Source organism: Sander lucioperca, chromosome 23, assembly GCF_008315115.2.
Source record: "Sander lucioperca isolate FBNREF2018 chromosome 23, SLUC_FBN_1.2, whole genome shotgun sequence".
Taxonomy (NCBI): Eukaryota; Metazoa; Chordata; class Actinopteri; order Perciformes; family Percidae; genus Sander; species Sander lucioperca.
In genome coordinates this window covers 12,163,869-12,181,192 of record NC_050195.1, presented here as the reverse complement: position 1 = coordinate 12,181,192, position 17,324 = coordinate 12,163,869, and the positions used below count along the sequence as shown (strand labels likewise).

The window sequence follows — 17,324 nt, the reverse complement described above, 5'->3', positions numbered from 1 at the left end:
ATTCAGTATATTCACAGAACTATTAGTATCTCTAGCAGCTACTTAACTATATCTAGTTACCCCTTAGTAAACCTTGTGTGTAGGTGTCATTGTAATGGTAAATGGACTGTACTTAGTGTGCACATGGATATACAGTATGTGCATATAAGCATACATACATATATGTAAAAGCCCTAACCTCATGTCATCCCAAACCTTAGTCTCTCACAAAGCCCTGGCCTAACTTTACCCAGACCTGGAGAAGGCTAATCATTTGATTGACCTTTTGGCTTAACCTCTCATGAAATAACACACACACTCACTCTCGCTCTGTAAAAATTACTTAAAAATACCTTTTATGAGATGCTGTACATTACATATCACAATACAGCACCCACTATTTAATACCTACCTGCATATTAATAGCCTGTTGAATACTCAGCTGTAAAATACCTACCTGGGTACACTTACCTATTAAATAACAACCTGTATGATATTAAAATGTAAAATACCTGCTGCTACACTTACTTTTTTATGATGGGCTGTAGAATAGACAGCTGTAAAATACTTGTATACCTGTATTCCTACCTGTGGGTTGTTGGCCTGTAGAATAGTTACTTGAGATATACCTACTATATACTGTACTTACCTGTTGAGTAATCACCTGTAATATATGCTCACTGGCCTTTTCATTAGGTACACCTGTGCAATCTAATTCAATCCATTACAACAACTCTGATATAAATTCTACATCTATAAAGTTTATATATTTTCAGTTTTTGTTGACATTGTCAGAAAGCTGAAAATTCTACTATGTTTATTATTGAGGTCATAGTGGGTGAAAATGATGTATTAGGGTGCATTATATTGAATGGGTTTCCTAATATTTTGTCCACTGCATTAACATACAAGAAAGGGGCAAAATGTTAGGAACACCATTCAATATAATTCACCCCACTATGCCACCACCATGTATTACAACCTCAGTAACAAATATAAAGTAGAATTATCACCTTTCTGACAATGTCAACAAAAACTGATAATGTATAAAATTCATAAACATAGAATTTTAAGGAGAGCTGTTGTATTGGATTGAATTGGGTTACACACGTGCACCTGATGAAGTGGCCAGTGAGTGTACATGCAGTTGTTGTGTTTCTTCAAGTTAACCTAACAGTTGCACCCTCTATGTGTCTTTCAGGTGGAGGAGTCAGATGAGCCAAGCATCATTGACACTCCTGTTGCTCTTGTCACAGAGGACACTGCAGATCCAGTTCATTTCAGTCCTGCAAGCATTTCTATTGTTGTGGAAGACAATGTTGTGATGAGTGATATCCCTAACTTGGCTGATGCATTTGGATTATGTCTTGCCCACCAAATCTAACGTAGTTGCTGTTGTTTATACTTATCGGTTGTACACCAACTTGGTGCTCTGAATCCTAAAATGATGTGAGATGTGCCTTTTTATATTTTGTTTTTATAGGTTTTTACAAACAGGATAGATTTGATGTCTTGATTTCGTGTTTTGATAACTTTATTTTTTATTTATTTACTTTTTTTTTTTTTATTATTTTATTTAATTTGCGCTTTGATGGTCATGGCTGTTACTAATGCTGTTTTAAGAAATCAGGCCATACTTTTTATATTAAGCACTTTAAGATGCTCAGTTCCTGATTATCTTGTTCCTGTTTGATATGTAGAGATACATATGTTCACACACAATCACAGTCACACACACACACACACACACACACAGCAAAATGCACAACCATACACTAAATGAGTTTAACAAGATGTTAGTTATATTTGTAGCTAGAGCAGAGGTGTTTAATTGTGCTGTGTCTATGTATGTTTTCATTCCAACTAAATACTTCACCAGGTAATTTCACTGGTTAACACACTTACAGCTATTGGGTAGGTGGTGAAACTAGTATGTGACGAGTCATTTAGCGCATCATGGCACATGGTTAGACACCTCTGAGCTAGAACAGAGTTTTAAAAAATGACTGCTGTTGATGGTCTGACATGTTTGTATAAAACAATTTTAAGACTGAATAAAAGAAAAAAGAAAATGTACAGCTGAAGTTATTTTTTTTGTAGTTTTAACTTGTACATTTCATTAGCTTGTGGGTTATACACAAGTATATTTTTTGATTTAGTAGATTTCTATTTAATTAAGTACCATTGGATCAAAATAATTAAGTATGGAGAAACTAAAATTGTGCGTATGTTAATATTTTTAAGCACGGTGTACTTAAAAAAATTAAAAATTAAATTTAAATGTTTAAGTTTGACTAGATTGTAACTTTAAAAAAAAATCTTACTTCAAAAAATTAAGTTACTTACCTCAAAAGTTATTATGTAATCAGTTTCTGCAAAAGTTTTGTACTATGTAGTATGAACTTATTGGGGTTTACAGTGTGACTGGCTAGTAGTCCTTACCTAGGTACTGAGCATGTGCGACTCCCAACAAAGATGGTACAGAAGTGAGATGCCTCACTCTGTAGCTAAAACAGAGAGCTCAACACTTTAAGGTGTTATTCCATTGGACCCTCACCAACCAATTTCACACCTTATTCAGATGGAGTTGAATAACGTTTTTTGGACCACAACCAGGTTTGAAAGAAATGTCAGCCAAACTGCTACAGGATTCATATTAAACTGTTAAAAAAAAGTCCACAAAGACGTTTTTATAGCACTGTGGATTTTGTTTTAAACCCGTGTACTCATATTACTTACCCTTGCACAGTAGATTGGGTCTAACTGCGTAGGTGTTTCTCAAAATCGTGCTTGATTTACGGGGATCCATTTGATTTGGATGACGTTTTTACATGCATATGATTCGGAGCATGTAAAAAACAGTCTCTAAATTGGAGGACTGTGACAGTTTAGTTAATACGTTTGATAGGCAAACAGCCAAGGTGTTTACTGTCAGTGTGTGTTTTCTGCCTGAGACAAACAAATTAAATTAAGTGCAAACTGGAATATCTGTCCAAACAGTCCATACTTTTAGGAGAGGCAGGAGAGAATCTAAAATGACATTTTCCCCGGTGTGTCTCCCTTCTGCCTGCCTCTCTCTGACCTGAAATGAATTGCCTACCAGAGAAGGGAAAACACATCATTACAGTGTTCAATTCAAATATATGTGGATGGCATCCAACTAGGGGCTATTTTCTCTGCCTGGCCCACTCTTCATACGTCTGTAACTAACTCATTTGGACAAGACATCTCCTGTCATGCATTTTTACTGGGCATCGATCTCAACAATCCTCTCACTCTAATGTTACCTAAAGCTCTCTTTTTCCCTCTCAGTCATTTCTTCCTCCTCGTCCTGAGGTTTAGTTTGGGTGAACAGTTGAACAAAGTAATGATTGCTACTGCTGAAGTCAGCAGAAAAAAGGTAACTTCCCCCTGTGTGTCCAGATGTTGCTCCATTTCGTTAAGGATGTATGCACTGGCGTTATATATTCCAACAGTAAGCATTTCAAATGCTGTTTCAGCTGCTGCTCTCACAAATGCTGATCCTTAATTACACACATAGCCATTAGGAGTGTCTCATCTTATCTTAAATCTTCCCTCCAGTGATCTTGCATGCAACTGAAACATTGCTAGTAAACTATACAAGACAATGGAAAGGCAAATTACTCATGATTGCAGAAATTACAGGTTAACATTGCCATCAGTCACCTTCGACAGTTAACACAGCTTGATACAAGTAAACAGAACTCTGACTGGTGTGGGACTCAAGAAGTATGCGTTTTCAAATTGTGTTATAGTTTATCTTGGAGTAAAACAAATTAAGGAACATTCCCTTCTCTTGGTTATTGTTCATTTGAAGCTGCTTATTGTTTTAAGGAGAGCTTTGAATTGATTTTGTTCTTCAGTTTCTTAATTGTTATAAAGTATTGGACTATTGGTTGTCCATTTTCAGCTATCCTTCAGTGACCTGAGAAATATATTTTCAATGCTCAATCAGGTAGTGGGATGGTCTATTAATGACCTGCAAACCTGGCTTTCATCATTTCCTTTATTATACATATAATCAGAGCAAATTAGAAATTAAACTCTGTAGTGACAGTCATAGTGTTGTCATAGACAGCACCTGCCCCATGCTCCACTCCCATGGAAGGATAGCTGGTGATGTCAACCTGGGTTTGACTGTTTTCAGGTCAGAATATTTGAGGCATACTTATTGCTGCTTCTATAACACCATATTCTGATGTGCTAAAGACAGTAGTAATACAGAGCATCCCCTAAACCTCTTCAAGTTAAAATTAAACCTCAGATACCATAATAGTTGTGTTGAATATATATATATATATGAAAATATGATAAGCACAGGTACAGTATAACATCACAACATAACATACAGAAATAGAGTGGAGTAAAATTAAGAGTCTTTGTGTTTGTAGCAATCCCATTTTTTTCCAGTATTCCTCTCCTTTCTCCTTTTGAAGCACCAGCATGAAAGTCAATTTCTCCATACTGCGGATAGAGTTTATAATGTTTATTAAGAGTGTCATGGTGGGAGGATTCCTCTTAAGCCAGCATTTGGTAATTGCTTTTTTGCTTGCAAATATGACAATCTTCAGGAGGTATGGGTCTCTTTCAGGAAGTTTTCCAAGATATAAAAAGACAAAAGAGAGGTAAAATGTTATATCCAAAGTCTTCCCCCCCCCGGCTGCTGTAGTGTTGAGTATCTCACTCTTGGTTGTTTATTGTTCCAGATGAATCTTAAAAATGTTAATGTGTCCCACTCCCTGGATTGTTTAACAGGAACCTCTATTGGGAGTGCAGTAAATAAAAATAATCTTGTGAGAATATTCATTTGGATTGTCCGAACACTACTGCCGAGGTCGAGAGGCAGCAAGCTCCACCTGCCCAGATCATCAAATATTTTCTTATGCATCTGTTTATAATTAACATAACCGTAAAAGTTTTTCTGTCAAGAAGACACCAAGATATTTAATCTGTGCTTGGTGCCAATTAAATTGGTGCCTGTCCATTAATTGTTATGAAGGTGCAAAACGAAAGGTCAAGACTTGGACATTGAGTGTATAACCACAGTATTTCCCATACACTCCCAAGATCATAAGCAATGGAATACAAGTTTCAGGATTTTTTATTGTTACAAGAACGACATCTGCATATAGAATTTTTTTGTTTTTGATGCCTCCCACGGTTATATTTAATTACATTTATTTTTACTTTTTTATTGATCCCCAGTGGGGAAATTACAATTTACACTCTGTTTGTTAGAACACACTACACACAGGCCTGAAATACACACATTTACATTTAATCTCTTAGCTAATATGGCTGCATACAGTTTATAATCTATGTTTAAAACACTTATTGGTCTATACCCTTTGCAGTCCGTTTTTTACCTATTGAGGAAAGGTGTAATGAGGAAAGACATTTTTGAATTGTGAGTTTGTCTGCTTTATCTGGCTGTGTGTATAATAATCTGTAATCTTTTTTAAATTAATTCTGTATTTCTTCTAATTTAGTAGTTATCTTGTTTGTTATAGGATCCCTAATTTTGTGGATTGAATTTTCTGCTTGCTGTTTTCTAAGTCTGCATGCCAGCAACTTAGACACTTTAGGCCCTGCCTCATAATATCGCTGTTTCATTAGCTTTTTTTCAATTTCCTCACTAAGAATCTTGTCTACCTGCTGCTTATCAGGCCTCATTTGCTCTCCTATAGAGGGATTGTTGTTAGTAGAATGAAGTTGCTCTGGGTTTTTTAACTGTTCCTGCAAATCGGATAGCTTTTTAGCTCTAATCTTTTTTACCCTAGCAGAAATGCTTTTACTGCATCCAATAAAATTGCAAGACTAAATGTTCCATTATCATTATGTTCTAAGTAGGTTTCTATGTTCTTTGGTCATTTCAGTTTTGAATGTGTTACTATTTAATAAAACTGTATTCAGCCTCCATGAAGTAGTTTTAGGATGTCTATCTAGTGTAAATTTCATAGTTATTCCGGAATGATCAGAAAGATCCAATTGTGCAATATTTCACTTTATGAGAATCTCTGCTAAACATGAAGAAATTACCAATTCTGGAGTAAAAGGTAAATTCACTATCGTGTTTGTGCAGATAATCTCAATATATCAATAAGTCCCAGTTCTTGAAGAAGGTCTTTCATTTATTTAGTTTTTCTAAGATTCTTTCTTCTCACTCAGTTTGTTGTGTCTAACCTAGGGTTAAGAAGTATATTGAAATCCCCTGCAACATATACAGGTTCTATATGTTTCTGCAGAAATGAGGCTAAACATCTCCTTAAAGAAGGTGATGCTGCTACCAGGGGGTGCACATATCTTACACAAAGTAACATCTTCAAGCTCTGATTTTTCCTTTACTAAGACAAATCTACCCTCTTTGTCTTTATGTTCTGAGACCAGTTCAAAGCAAACTGAATTTGATAGAAGAATAGCTACTCCTCATTTCTTTCCGGTTCTATGAGATGAGAAAAGAAAGAAAAATTTAATTTCTCATGTTCTCATTAGACAGATGCGTTTCTTGCAGAAAAGCAATATTGATTTTTTTCTCGTTTTAACTTTGCAATTGTTTTTCTCCTTCTAATTAGATTGTTTATACTATTCACATTCAAATACTGTATATTATAGTACTGCATGTGCACTACTCACCATACATATGTTTTTCTGTACCTAGGCCTCTCAGCAATAGGTTTCTTAGAAATTAAGAATAAAAAAATAAATAAAAAAGTGGTGACTTTTTATTATGAGGGTCAGCTGCATCGAACCATTGACTTGTATTTCACATATTCATATATCATTTTACACATACCGTAGCATAGAAGAGCCCTCTGCGTTTTCTGGGATGCCATAAATCCGTATGTTATTATGTTGTGAACACCCTTCTAGGTCCGTTATCTTCTCCTGGAGTAGGTTTTGATTATTAAGCAGCTGAGCGAAAGTGTCTTTAACTCCAATGTCCCATTTCTCCTTCCCCGCCATGTTCTTTTCCATTTCTCCCAGTCGTTTAGCCACCTCATCTATCTTGCCGGTAGCGGCACAATCTTGTTGGATAATTTCAGTAGTCAGCTTGTCCAGTTGTATTTTTATATTGTTTTCTTTAAAACTTACTCTTACTTTTGACAGTTCTTTCAGCTACCACCTCCCTCACCACTTTTCTCAGGGAGCTGAGTGTAGCAGGTGAGGTCTCATCCTCCGTTGTGTTGCCATTTTCACCTGTGCGAGTTTCGCAAGAGTTGCTATTGTTTCAGGTTTCTGGGTCGGCGTAACTCCGAGACGCGGTTTTCCCCTTTTCACTTTTGTCCCCACTCTTCTTTCTTTGAGTTTAAGTAACTTAAACCGTTTTAGGAACTAGAAATTACGGGGTATTATGTCTGTCGATGCAGGATCTCCTATCTATGCTGCCATCCTAGTTGCCGGGCCACCGGAAGTTCATGTTGAATGTATTTCTACAGGACACAGCAGCTGGAATGAACCTGCACCACAGATGCATTCTGGGGACACAGCACAACTGCAGCTAAACTAATGATGGAGCAACAGCCCCATTTAGTTAATTGCTATTGATCATGTTGTCACTCATAGTGAATAAGCTACAGAAAAACCTCACTTTACACAGTTCACCTCTGCTCTTCAGAGCATTTTAAGAATCTTTCAGCCTATTGTTTTGGTTGCCCACCCGCTACTTTACGTTTTTGTTCAGTCTTACTGCTCTTATCAGCTTCATTTCTAGAAGGAGCAGGTAGCTGTATTCAATGAAATGATCTGATGAATCCACTGTACGCCACACGCCAACCAAACTGGCAAAGTTAGCGACCAGCTGGTAAAGGTCGTGGCGCATTTTGCAGCAGAAGAGCCAGATATTTACTCAGGAGTTAGAGTATTTAGGAAGAAAAAAACTCCAACTTCTTTCCTGCTTGTCTATTACTACCTTAAGAGGCAATGCAGAGAATGGCTTCTTACTAGCAGCAACCATTCGCAGTGTGAAGACCCTCCCACTCTGTGGGTGGCTCTTTGGTATTTTCCCTGTGCCTGTTTAGGAGGCTGTCAGAGTGGCAGGTTTATGAGCCACACTTGAATTCACTCCTCCCGATTGCCCTCCTGGTTCTTATTTAAGAGTCCTGGAGATGCAGTTCTGTCTCTCTGTCCACATAGCCAGCAGGGTTTGCATTTTCTTTTGGCTTCTGTTTTGTTTTATACACACTCACCTACACCCATGCACACACTACACTACTGATACTACTGAAAACATGTTTTATCCTATTTTGAAGTAATGAAATATACTGGTTTTAATGTAATCCTTAATTATGTGTGGTCAGTCACCCTGGTTCATGACAAAATGGGGGCTCGTCATGTTTTGCATTTGAATTAGGCTTTTGGTAATTGTCTAATTAGTATTGTACCAGTTTGTTTGTGCTAGTTTGCATTGGGCTTTTCTCTGTTCAGAGTGTAAGTACTCAGACTGCCTCTTTGACTTGTGACTGGTAAAATTATTTGGGAGATTCACACATGTTTTGGTGATATGTTCAGAAAGCATTAGTTGTCCCTGCTGGTTTGACTCACTGGTTTGTTAAATAAATATTTTCTGAATTTACTATTGTACAAACCAGGTGTGGATGGTCAATGTTTAAAGGAGTTTTCCCCTGTTAGGCAAAGTGGTGAATCCTGTTTAGGGGGTTCACCTCTATAAATTGGAGGCTGGTGGTAAACGTGGGTTGGGAGCACAGTGTCGTGGCTGTGGGGGAGAACCAGCTTGCTGGTTGCTTTGTTCACCCTGCTGGTTTAGAGTGCATAAGACTAGAAGATGTGACTGCCTGAAGACTAGGGTTGAGTTTGGTTAGGTCAGTTTCTTTCTTAGGTAAGGTTAGGGCTGGGTGACTCTCCTGTTGGGTTTTGGCTTTCCTTCACCTTGTTTTCCACATAGTAATGGGGGCAATGTTTGTATGTTGAACTTAAATGTTGGTGTTTATGCAGTAGATGTTAAAGGGTAACTACCGTTTTTTCAACCTGGACCCTATTTTCCTATATTTGTTGTGTGTAGGTGACTGATAGGAACAACAATCTTTGAAATTGGTCCAGTATTAAGCGTGAACACTGTACTGTCATTCTATGGGGCAAATGTTCACCATCTATTCGCTCCACAAAAAGTGCTTTTTGTGCCACTGAAAGGCTCAGATTATTATTATAAGTGTCTGATAATATTATGGAAACCCACCAGACTCCATTTAGGGCGTTTTCACACCTGTAGTTCGTTTGCTTTGGTCCGAATCAGTTGGTGAGTTAGTAAACTTGGAGCAATTTGCCCTTGGTCGGTTTGGTTTGGTTTGGTTTCACACCTGGAAAAATCCAAGCGTACCAAAATGTGTCATTACAAATCAGGCAAGAAGTCCAGCCCTTTTATCGTTCGGATATGTCTGGGGGCGGGAGCAAGAAGGTAAATTCAGTTCTGGTCTAGTGGTCAAACCAGCTCATTTCATTAACATTATCAGACATTGTTTCTCAAGAGACGTTACTACATCTCCTCTGGTCACCGAGACTTCGCTCTGCTCTGCCGGTGTCTGTCTCCAATTTTAGCGGCAGCTGGTTTGACCACGGAGATGCGAGTGACAGACGGCAAGCTTGACTGCAGTCTATTTCTGTGACAGAAACACTGCAAGCTGCTACAGTTTGCTGCTCTGCTGCATTGCAGATTGCTAAACACACCTGACTACAGGAGACATTAGCTCAGACTTGCGGAGTACATATAGTTGGTGCGGTTCGAGTTCGGATCACGTTCTCACCACAAACGAACCGCTCCAGAGTTCGATTGAAAGCGTACCGAGACCACCTCTTCAAGCAGGTCTCAGTACGCTTGTTTGGTCCGCTTTTGGTGCGGACCAGAGTTTGATTGCCACGTTCTCACCTGCCCAAACGAACCGCACCAGCGGGGCAAACAAACTCTAGTTCGATTCAACCGAACTAAAAGCTGTCGGTGAAAACGCCCTTAAAAACAATACTTTTAGCGTGTATAGAGCCAACTTATTTTCACATGTAAATCAGTAAAGTATGTGTTTATTTCAACCAAAACTAGTGTTGTGATGGGTTAGGAAAGGCGACCCAAAACGTCTTTTCATAGTTTTATTTAATTTCTGTCGATTTTGAATGAAGTGTATTTTACGATGCTAAAATGACTGTTTACATGGAGTCTGGTGGGTTTAGCAAATGCAATTTTGCGGATGTTTTTATATTTAAAAAAAGGATCTTATTCTTTCCATAATGTTGTCAGACACTTAGAATATTAATCTGAGCCGGTCAGTGGCAAAATGAGCACTTTTGTGAACATAAACAAGCTGCACAATTGCCCTATTAACTTACACTGTAGTTTGTTTCATCGCTGCCGACAGCAGCGATCTCGCTTAACAGTGGACCAATTTCAAAAACATGGGAAAATAGGGTCCAGGTTGAAAAAAACGGTAGTTACCCTTTAAGACTTTGACTATGGGCTCTATACTGTAGGATTGTATCCACTCCTTCAGTGGAGATCAGTGTATGAAGAAACATTTTTTTTAAATGGCTGGGCACTTGGATATTGAGGTGACTGATAAATGTTTTTGCAGAGTGCACAGGTCACATGGGCAGAAAAAGGTTTCCAGTAGGAATTCCGGCTTGGTATTACTGCTGGCGTAGAGGGCCCTGGACTAATTTATGTGTTCAGGTAGTGAATAAGTTGGTGCCTCAATGTTGTGTCTGCAAGTTAACATGTTGGTCATGGAGCTTTGGTATTAAGCACTACAGCTCAGGCTGCTCTTATCAACTTCATTTCAAGCAGGAGCAGGTAGCTGTTTTCAATGAAATGATCTGATAAATAAAAAATAAATCCACGCCGCATGCCCACCAAAAGTTACTAACAAGCTGGTAAAGTTAGTGGCGCATTTAGCAGCAAAAGAGCCAGATATTTACTCAGAAGTTAGAGTATTTAGGCAGAAAAAGAATCAGACTTCTTTCCTGCCTGTTTCTTACTATCTTAAGAGGAAATACACAGAGTGGCTTTGTTTGGTTTGGTTTGGTTTTGCCTGAGCTTTATCCGGTGGCCAAGGCTGCCATACAGCCATACACATTCATACACACCGATGGCGCAGAATCGGGAGCAATTAGGGGTTCAGTGTCTTGCCCACGGACACTTCGACATGTAGACGGCAGGGGCAAGGATCAAACCACCAACCTTCCGATTGGTAGACAACCACGTGAGCCACAGCCGCGCGTGTGGGGTGATGGTCACCTGTAGTTTGTAATGTCCTGCAGGCCTCTCCACACAGACGCAGAGTCATTGGCTGAAAACCTACTTGTTTTTCAGAGAAGCTTATCTTTGCTACTCTGATCTCTTGACTTTTATCAGTCACTCAGTGAGTCCTTGCACGTTCGCTCCTGGAGTCGACTCACAACTGACAGATCCGTTGAGAGCTCAACCAAAGAGGTTATAATGAACTGACAAAAGAACAGATCTTTTCAGAAAGTGATTTGGTTCAGTTCATTCACCATTATTCGCGAACGACATAACACTTTTTGTCTATGTGTTGGAATAACAGCTGGTTGTGACAGGACAGTACTCGGATTTACTCCGTCACTGCTCACTTTATAAATGTGAGATATCCACAGTTCAGTTATTGGTCTCTGAGTCAAGGGTGGTGCCCTGTTATTATTTATTTATATTAAAACATTAATAAATATTTCACTTTATTAATATTGATAAATATCTTTGATAATTGCTCTTAACTGAATCTGTTCCTCCCAAACTCCTAAAGATGGCTATGCAGGTACTCATAGAACTAGTCTTAGAATCAGGATCAGAATAGGATTTAATGCCAAGCATGTTTTCACTTACAAGGAATATGTCTTGATGTTACACACAGATGTTGCATCTAGGTAACTTGTATTTATCTGTCCCACCTTTCTTGCAGCAGCAGTTATCTGAAATCTGCACTATTAATAGTTAAGGTGCTGTCAGCCAACCTTCAGCAAGGATAAAGTGTATTGAATGCTGAATTTTTTGGCACCTCAAATGTATTCACCTCAAAAAAACACCATATCTCTTCTCTTTTTAGCTCCTTTTAAAAATGTAACTAAAGACTGGAAAATGTGACTTTTCTTGAGAGGAATCCTTGATAATGGGAACCTGGCATGTAGTATTTTAAGTGACACTTGCATTGTCAAAACATGCAGTGTCTTGGGACATCAGCTGTGGGCCAGATCCGGTCAAAAGAAGGCAAACTATAATTATGTACTAATAGAATAGTAAAGAGAGTGGTGTTTGTTTCTGCACTCCACTTGCCAATATCTACTGTCTAAGTGAGGTTGCAGCAATTTCAGTCATCAGAGGTTTGGAATGTGTATAGAAAGAACGTAATGCCTTTATTTTACATTGTGCAGAGTGTAATTGTAGGGATGCAGGAGTGCAGTGGGTGTTCTAATACAGAAAGGCTCAGAGTTCAGTTTAAAAAAAGTCAGGAACTTTAGCAGCTGGTGGCAGAAGCTAGTCACTACTATAGATTAACAGCCACAGATGTGGTCCTTTTCTGTAATCGTAGGGTATATTTAAAAAAAACGACTGTTGAAGGCAGAATCTGGAACTGTCTTGTGGTTCAGTTGCCCACACCGCTTTCATCATTAGGAGTGTGGGAATACGGATTGTGACTTTGTGGAGACAACCAGATGAAACAGATCACACATCTCCATTCTGAATTCCTCACTGGACTCAGGGAGGTACTATAAAAATCCCAATTCATGTGCTTTGCGTATAACAGGTTGACAAGTTGTTAAGACTCAACATTTAAAGAAAAAGCCAACAACAAACCAAGCTAGTGTCTTGCTTCAAAAAAAGGAAATTAGTCCTGGTAGCTTCTTTTGCTGTGATTCAATACAGAGTGAGAAAGTTATGTTAACTTTGTTTATTTAGTTGTGGAATGCAGTTCACTCTATCATAACTTTTACACCACATTTTTTGAACTGTAAAATACCATAATACATTATATTTAACTTACATTAATTGGTGTGTTCTGACCTCTTGAGGACAGTGAAACAAGCTGAAAACACAGCATTAACATATTTTTAGCTCATAAAGTTCATATGACGAACATGTTACCAAACAGTTGAAGCAACATTAATTGATTCTCTATGAGGCACTTAAGCAATAGATTTCATGTCTATCAGCGCTGATTCTGGATTGAATGTGGCTCATAGCAACACAGCTAAAGTTGTAACAAATGTTGTAGCTCATGAGGGATCATAATAACAACAGAATAAACATGCAAATCAGTAAAAAAACACATTTGAATGTGGCAGGTTAGCTCCGTTGGTAGAGCGGGAGCCCATATGCAGAGGTTTATTCCGTGACGCAGAAGGTCCAGGGTTCGAGTCCGACCTGTGGCGGTCATATCTCAGCTTTTCTATCCAATAAAGGCAGAAATGCCCCAAAATTTGAATATCAAATGGGTTCAATGTGCAGACTTGGGTAAAATTAAATTATGTATGGACAGTTGTTGGACAAACTGGTAGCCAAAACGTGAGAAATTTAAATAAACTTGCATGTTCGTAACGGTAATGCTGCTTGCAGCTTTCTCGAGAACTCATTCAAACAACTTCACACTCAACACTACGCTTCCTTCAGTTCGGAGCAATACACCTGCCATGACATAGTTGCGCCCCCTAGCAATCCTAGAGTATACACGTCATTTGCTAAAAGTTAGCTTTTTGGTACCAGGCTATTTTCAGGAACAAAAGCCCCCCTCAAAACACTACACATAGTGTACATAACACACTACTAATAGATATGTCCCCTAGATCTCAAGCACTCGCTCTCGACACTGCACTTCCTTGGGTCCTCAGCAATACACCTGCCAAGTGTGAACCCTGCAGTGCCCTGCTACGTCCTGCTATGCCCTGCAGTGCCCTACTACACCATGAACTACTACAACTACTTTTTCTAGTCATAGTTCCATTATCTATATTGTTACTACAATTGCCACTGTTCATCACACCCCCAACCGGCACTGTCAGACACCGCCAACCAAGAGCCTGGGTCTGTCTGAGGTTTCTCCCTAAAAGGAAGTTTTCCACACCACTCGAGGTTTCTGCCTTTAAGAAAGTTTTTCCTGTCCACTGTTTCACTAAATGCTTGCTCTTGGGGGAATTATTGGAATTGTTGGGTTTTTGTAAATTATAGAGTGTAGTCTAGACCTAAATTATGACAATTGTATTATCATTAGGCCTACATACACTCAACTCCAATCACTTCTTTCATCATTGCTTAGTGCTACTGACCTCTGCCCTTTCATTGAAGCCACTCCTTCAGGCTACTCTCGCTTTCATCCACATAGGTGACATGCACGAGGTGGTGGGGTAATTCACAAAAATTAAGAATTTCATTATTTATTAAAAAAAAACACAAAAAATGATTTTTTTTTTCCATATAATGAATAATATGGAGATGGAGCTTTGGTGGTGATTAGAATCTTGGATATGTCAAAGATAAGCAACTAAATTAATTTGATTGCATTAGTATTTTTTACATAGTGTCAGATACTCCCTCTGGACACCTTCGTGGCAAAAATGTACATGTTCAAAAAACTGATATTAAATCATCATATATCAATATTTATTTCTGCTTTTTTTCATAAATCACTTAAACAACTAAAAAAACATCTAACTTGCTCACCAGTTTTAATTCTTTCAAGTTATTATTATTTATGGAAAAACCCAACAGAACATTAATTATTTTCCATAAAATAAATCGTAGGGGAATGGGGCTTTGATGGTGATTAGAGTCTTGGATATGTCAAAGATTATCAACAAAACTGATTTGATTGCATTAGTACTTTTTATGTAGTGCCAGATACTCCCTCTGGACACCTTCGTGGACAAAAATGCCTCATTGACTTCCATTAAAACCACATGTTTTTATCTCACTGCCTTTACAGTATAAAACCATACATTCTTTAATGTCAGCATTTCATTTTGAACAAAAGTGGTGATATTTGACATTTTTACTGTATTCCACCAGATTCAACCATTTTCCCTTTGTAGGCCGATGCATGAAATTATTGTATTATATTATGTAGCCGTGTGTGTGTGTGTGTGTGTGTGTGTGTGTGTGTGTGTGTGTGTGTGTGTGTATATATATATATGTGTGTGTGTGCGCGCATGTGTGTGCGTGTCTGTGTGTGAGAGAGAGTTTGTGTAAATCTGTAAGCAAGCGCTGATCATTTTAGGGGTGAAAAAAGGGCATCTTTTGAAGGATGCATTTCATGTGTCTTTGGAGAGGTGCTTGAATAAAAACATTGTATCTTGCCTTTGTTGTTAACAAAAACAACTATTAGTGTGTTTATGCACCTGGCAGCTTTCACAGCCAAAGATAAAAATGCAGCTTGGCTGAGGGGTCATTTCATTAGTGAGCAGAGAAGGAGAAAGACCTGGGGCAAAGAGAAGGAGCAAAAGTGAAGAGGAATTTTAGTGCAAGAGAGACTTGCAGCCTTTATCTGCCAGCAAACTGCTGGACTCATCTGAAGATGACACAAGTTTTGAGGGGGAGTCAACACAAAATGGTCTCTGGAGTCCTCCAATTCTGTAATGCCTCTAACCCTTCCTCTGAAAGTGGAGAGGACACTGAAGATCCTGTCCATCCTAACAGTGAGTGGACAGCGAAGAATGGGCAAGTCTGGTCTCCATCTAATACTGAGACGCTGCGCTACATTCAAGCACCGACCGGCATGATGCCAGAGCCCACGAGATATGCCATATCAAGAATCCACGATGTGGCATCCTCTTTCGACCTTTTCTTCACTCCTGACATGATCCAGCTGATTAAGCAAATGACAAACCTACACGGGAGGCATTCAATCTCAGATGGAGTGATGTGGATGCTCAAGAGATTCAAGCATACATGGGACTCATCCTGGCAGGTGTGTACCGGTCCAAAGGGGAAGCCTGTGGGATGCCCATAGTGGGAGACCAGTCTTCAGGGCCACCATGTCCCACAAACAATTTGAAATGATAAGCGCCAGTTTACAACAAAGGCAGGAGACAATGTTTTTATTCAAGCACCTCTTCAAAGACACATGAAATGCATCCTTCAAAAGATGCCCTTTTTCACCCCTAAAATGATCAGTGCTTGCTTACAGATTTACACAAACTCTCTCTCTCTCACACACACACACACACACACACACACACACACACACACACACACACACACACACACACACACACACACACACACTTATGGCTCCATAATGTAACTGGCAAAAATAAGATTCCCTTTTTTCACCCCTAAAATGATCAGCGCTTGTTTACAGATTTACACAAACTCTCTCTCAAACACAGACACGCATACACATACACACACATGCGCGCGCACGCACGCACACACACACACACACACACACACACACACACACACACAAAATGAAATGCTGACATTAAAGAATGCAAAGGCAGTAAGATAAAAAACAAGTTAGAAGTTGTTTAAGAGATTTATGGAAAAAAAATATATTGATATATGATGATTTAATAGCAGTTTTTGTGTGCGTGTACATTTTTGCCACAAAGGTGTCCAATGTTTGTAAATTTGAAGAGGGCACAAGGGTTAAGCTCTCCATTATGAATGAGTTGATACATATAACACAGTCCATATTCAGACCACTTTTTGAAGCCTGCATCCATATGTGCTGGTACCAAACCTTCCAAGTAACTTATACTGCCCGCAGATGAGATTTGCTTTGGCAGTTTAAAGGCAGTCTGTACAGCTTTCCAAATTTTTAGGGTTACTCTAGTCCACTCCCCCATTTGGGTATTTTCCAGACTAACATCTAAAGAGGGCAGTACTTTGAGGGGTATTGGGCTGAGGCCCTTTTCAATATCAAGCCATCGTGTATATGACAAATCCTTAATCCAAGAAATTAGGGGTCTCAGTTGTGCGGCCCAGAAGTAATATCTAAAGTTTGGAAGTCCCACACCCCCATTTGGTTTAGCTAACTGCAATGTTTTTAATCTTACTCTTGGTCGTTTTCCTTGCCAAATAAATTTGGAAACCATTTTGTTTAATTTATCAAATGTTAATTTAGAAATTTCTATGGGCAGCATCTGGAAAAGATACAACAACCTGGGCAAAACGTTCATCCGTATACTCTCTACTCGACCTATTAGTGATAGAGGAAGTGTCGACCATCTCTCTTGATCCTCACTGATGTGTTTGATTATTTTCTTATAATTAGCTTCAAAAAGTTTTTCTGTAGATGGGGGGGATAAAAATACCCAAGTATTTGAAACCATCCCTAGTCCATTTAAACCCACTGTTAAGCCTCTGTCCGATATTG

At 38.8% G+C, this 17,324-nt stretch overlaps 1 long non-coding RNA gene across 1 annotated transcript; it reads right to left on the bottom strand.

Moving 5' to 3' along the window:
* Positions 1-16,012: 16,012 nt before the first annotated feature.
* Positions 16,013-16,346, bottom strand: LOC116050742. The gene is made up of 2 exons (XR_004105161.1): positions 16,303-16,346; positions 16,013-16,104 (listed from the first exon to the last, which is right to left on the bottom strand). It is a non-coding gene; the product is annotated as an uncharacterized LOC116050742 (long non-coding RNA).
* Between the last annotated feature and the right edge of the window lie 978 nt (positions 16,347-17,324).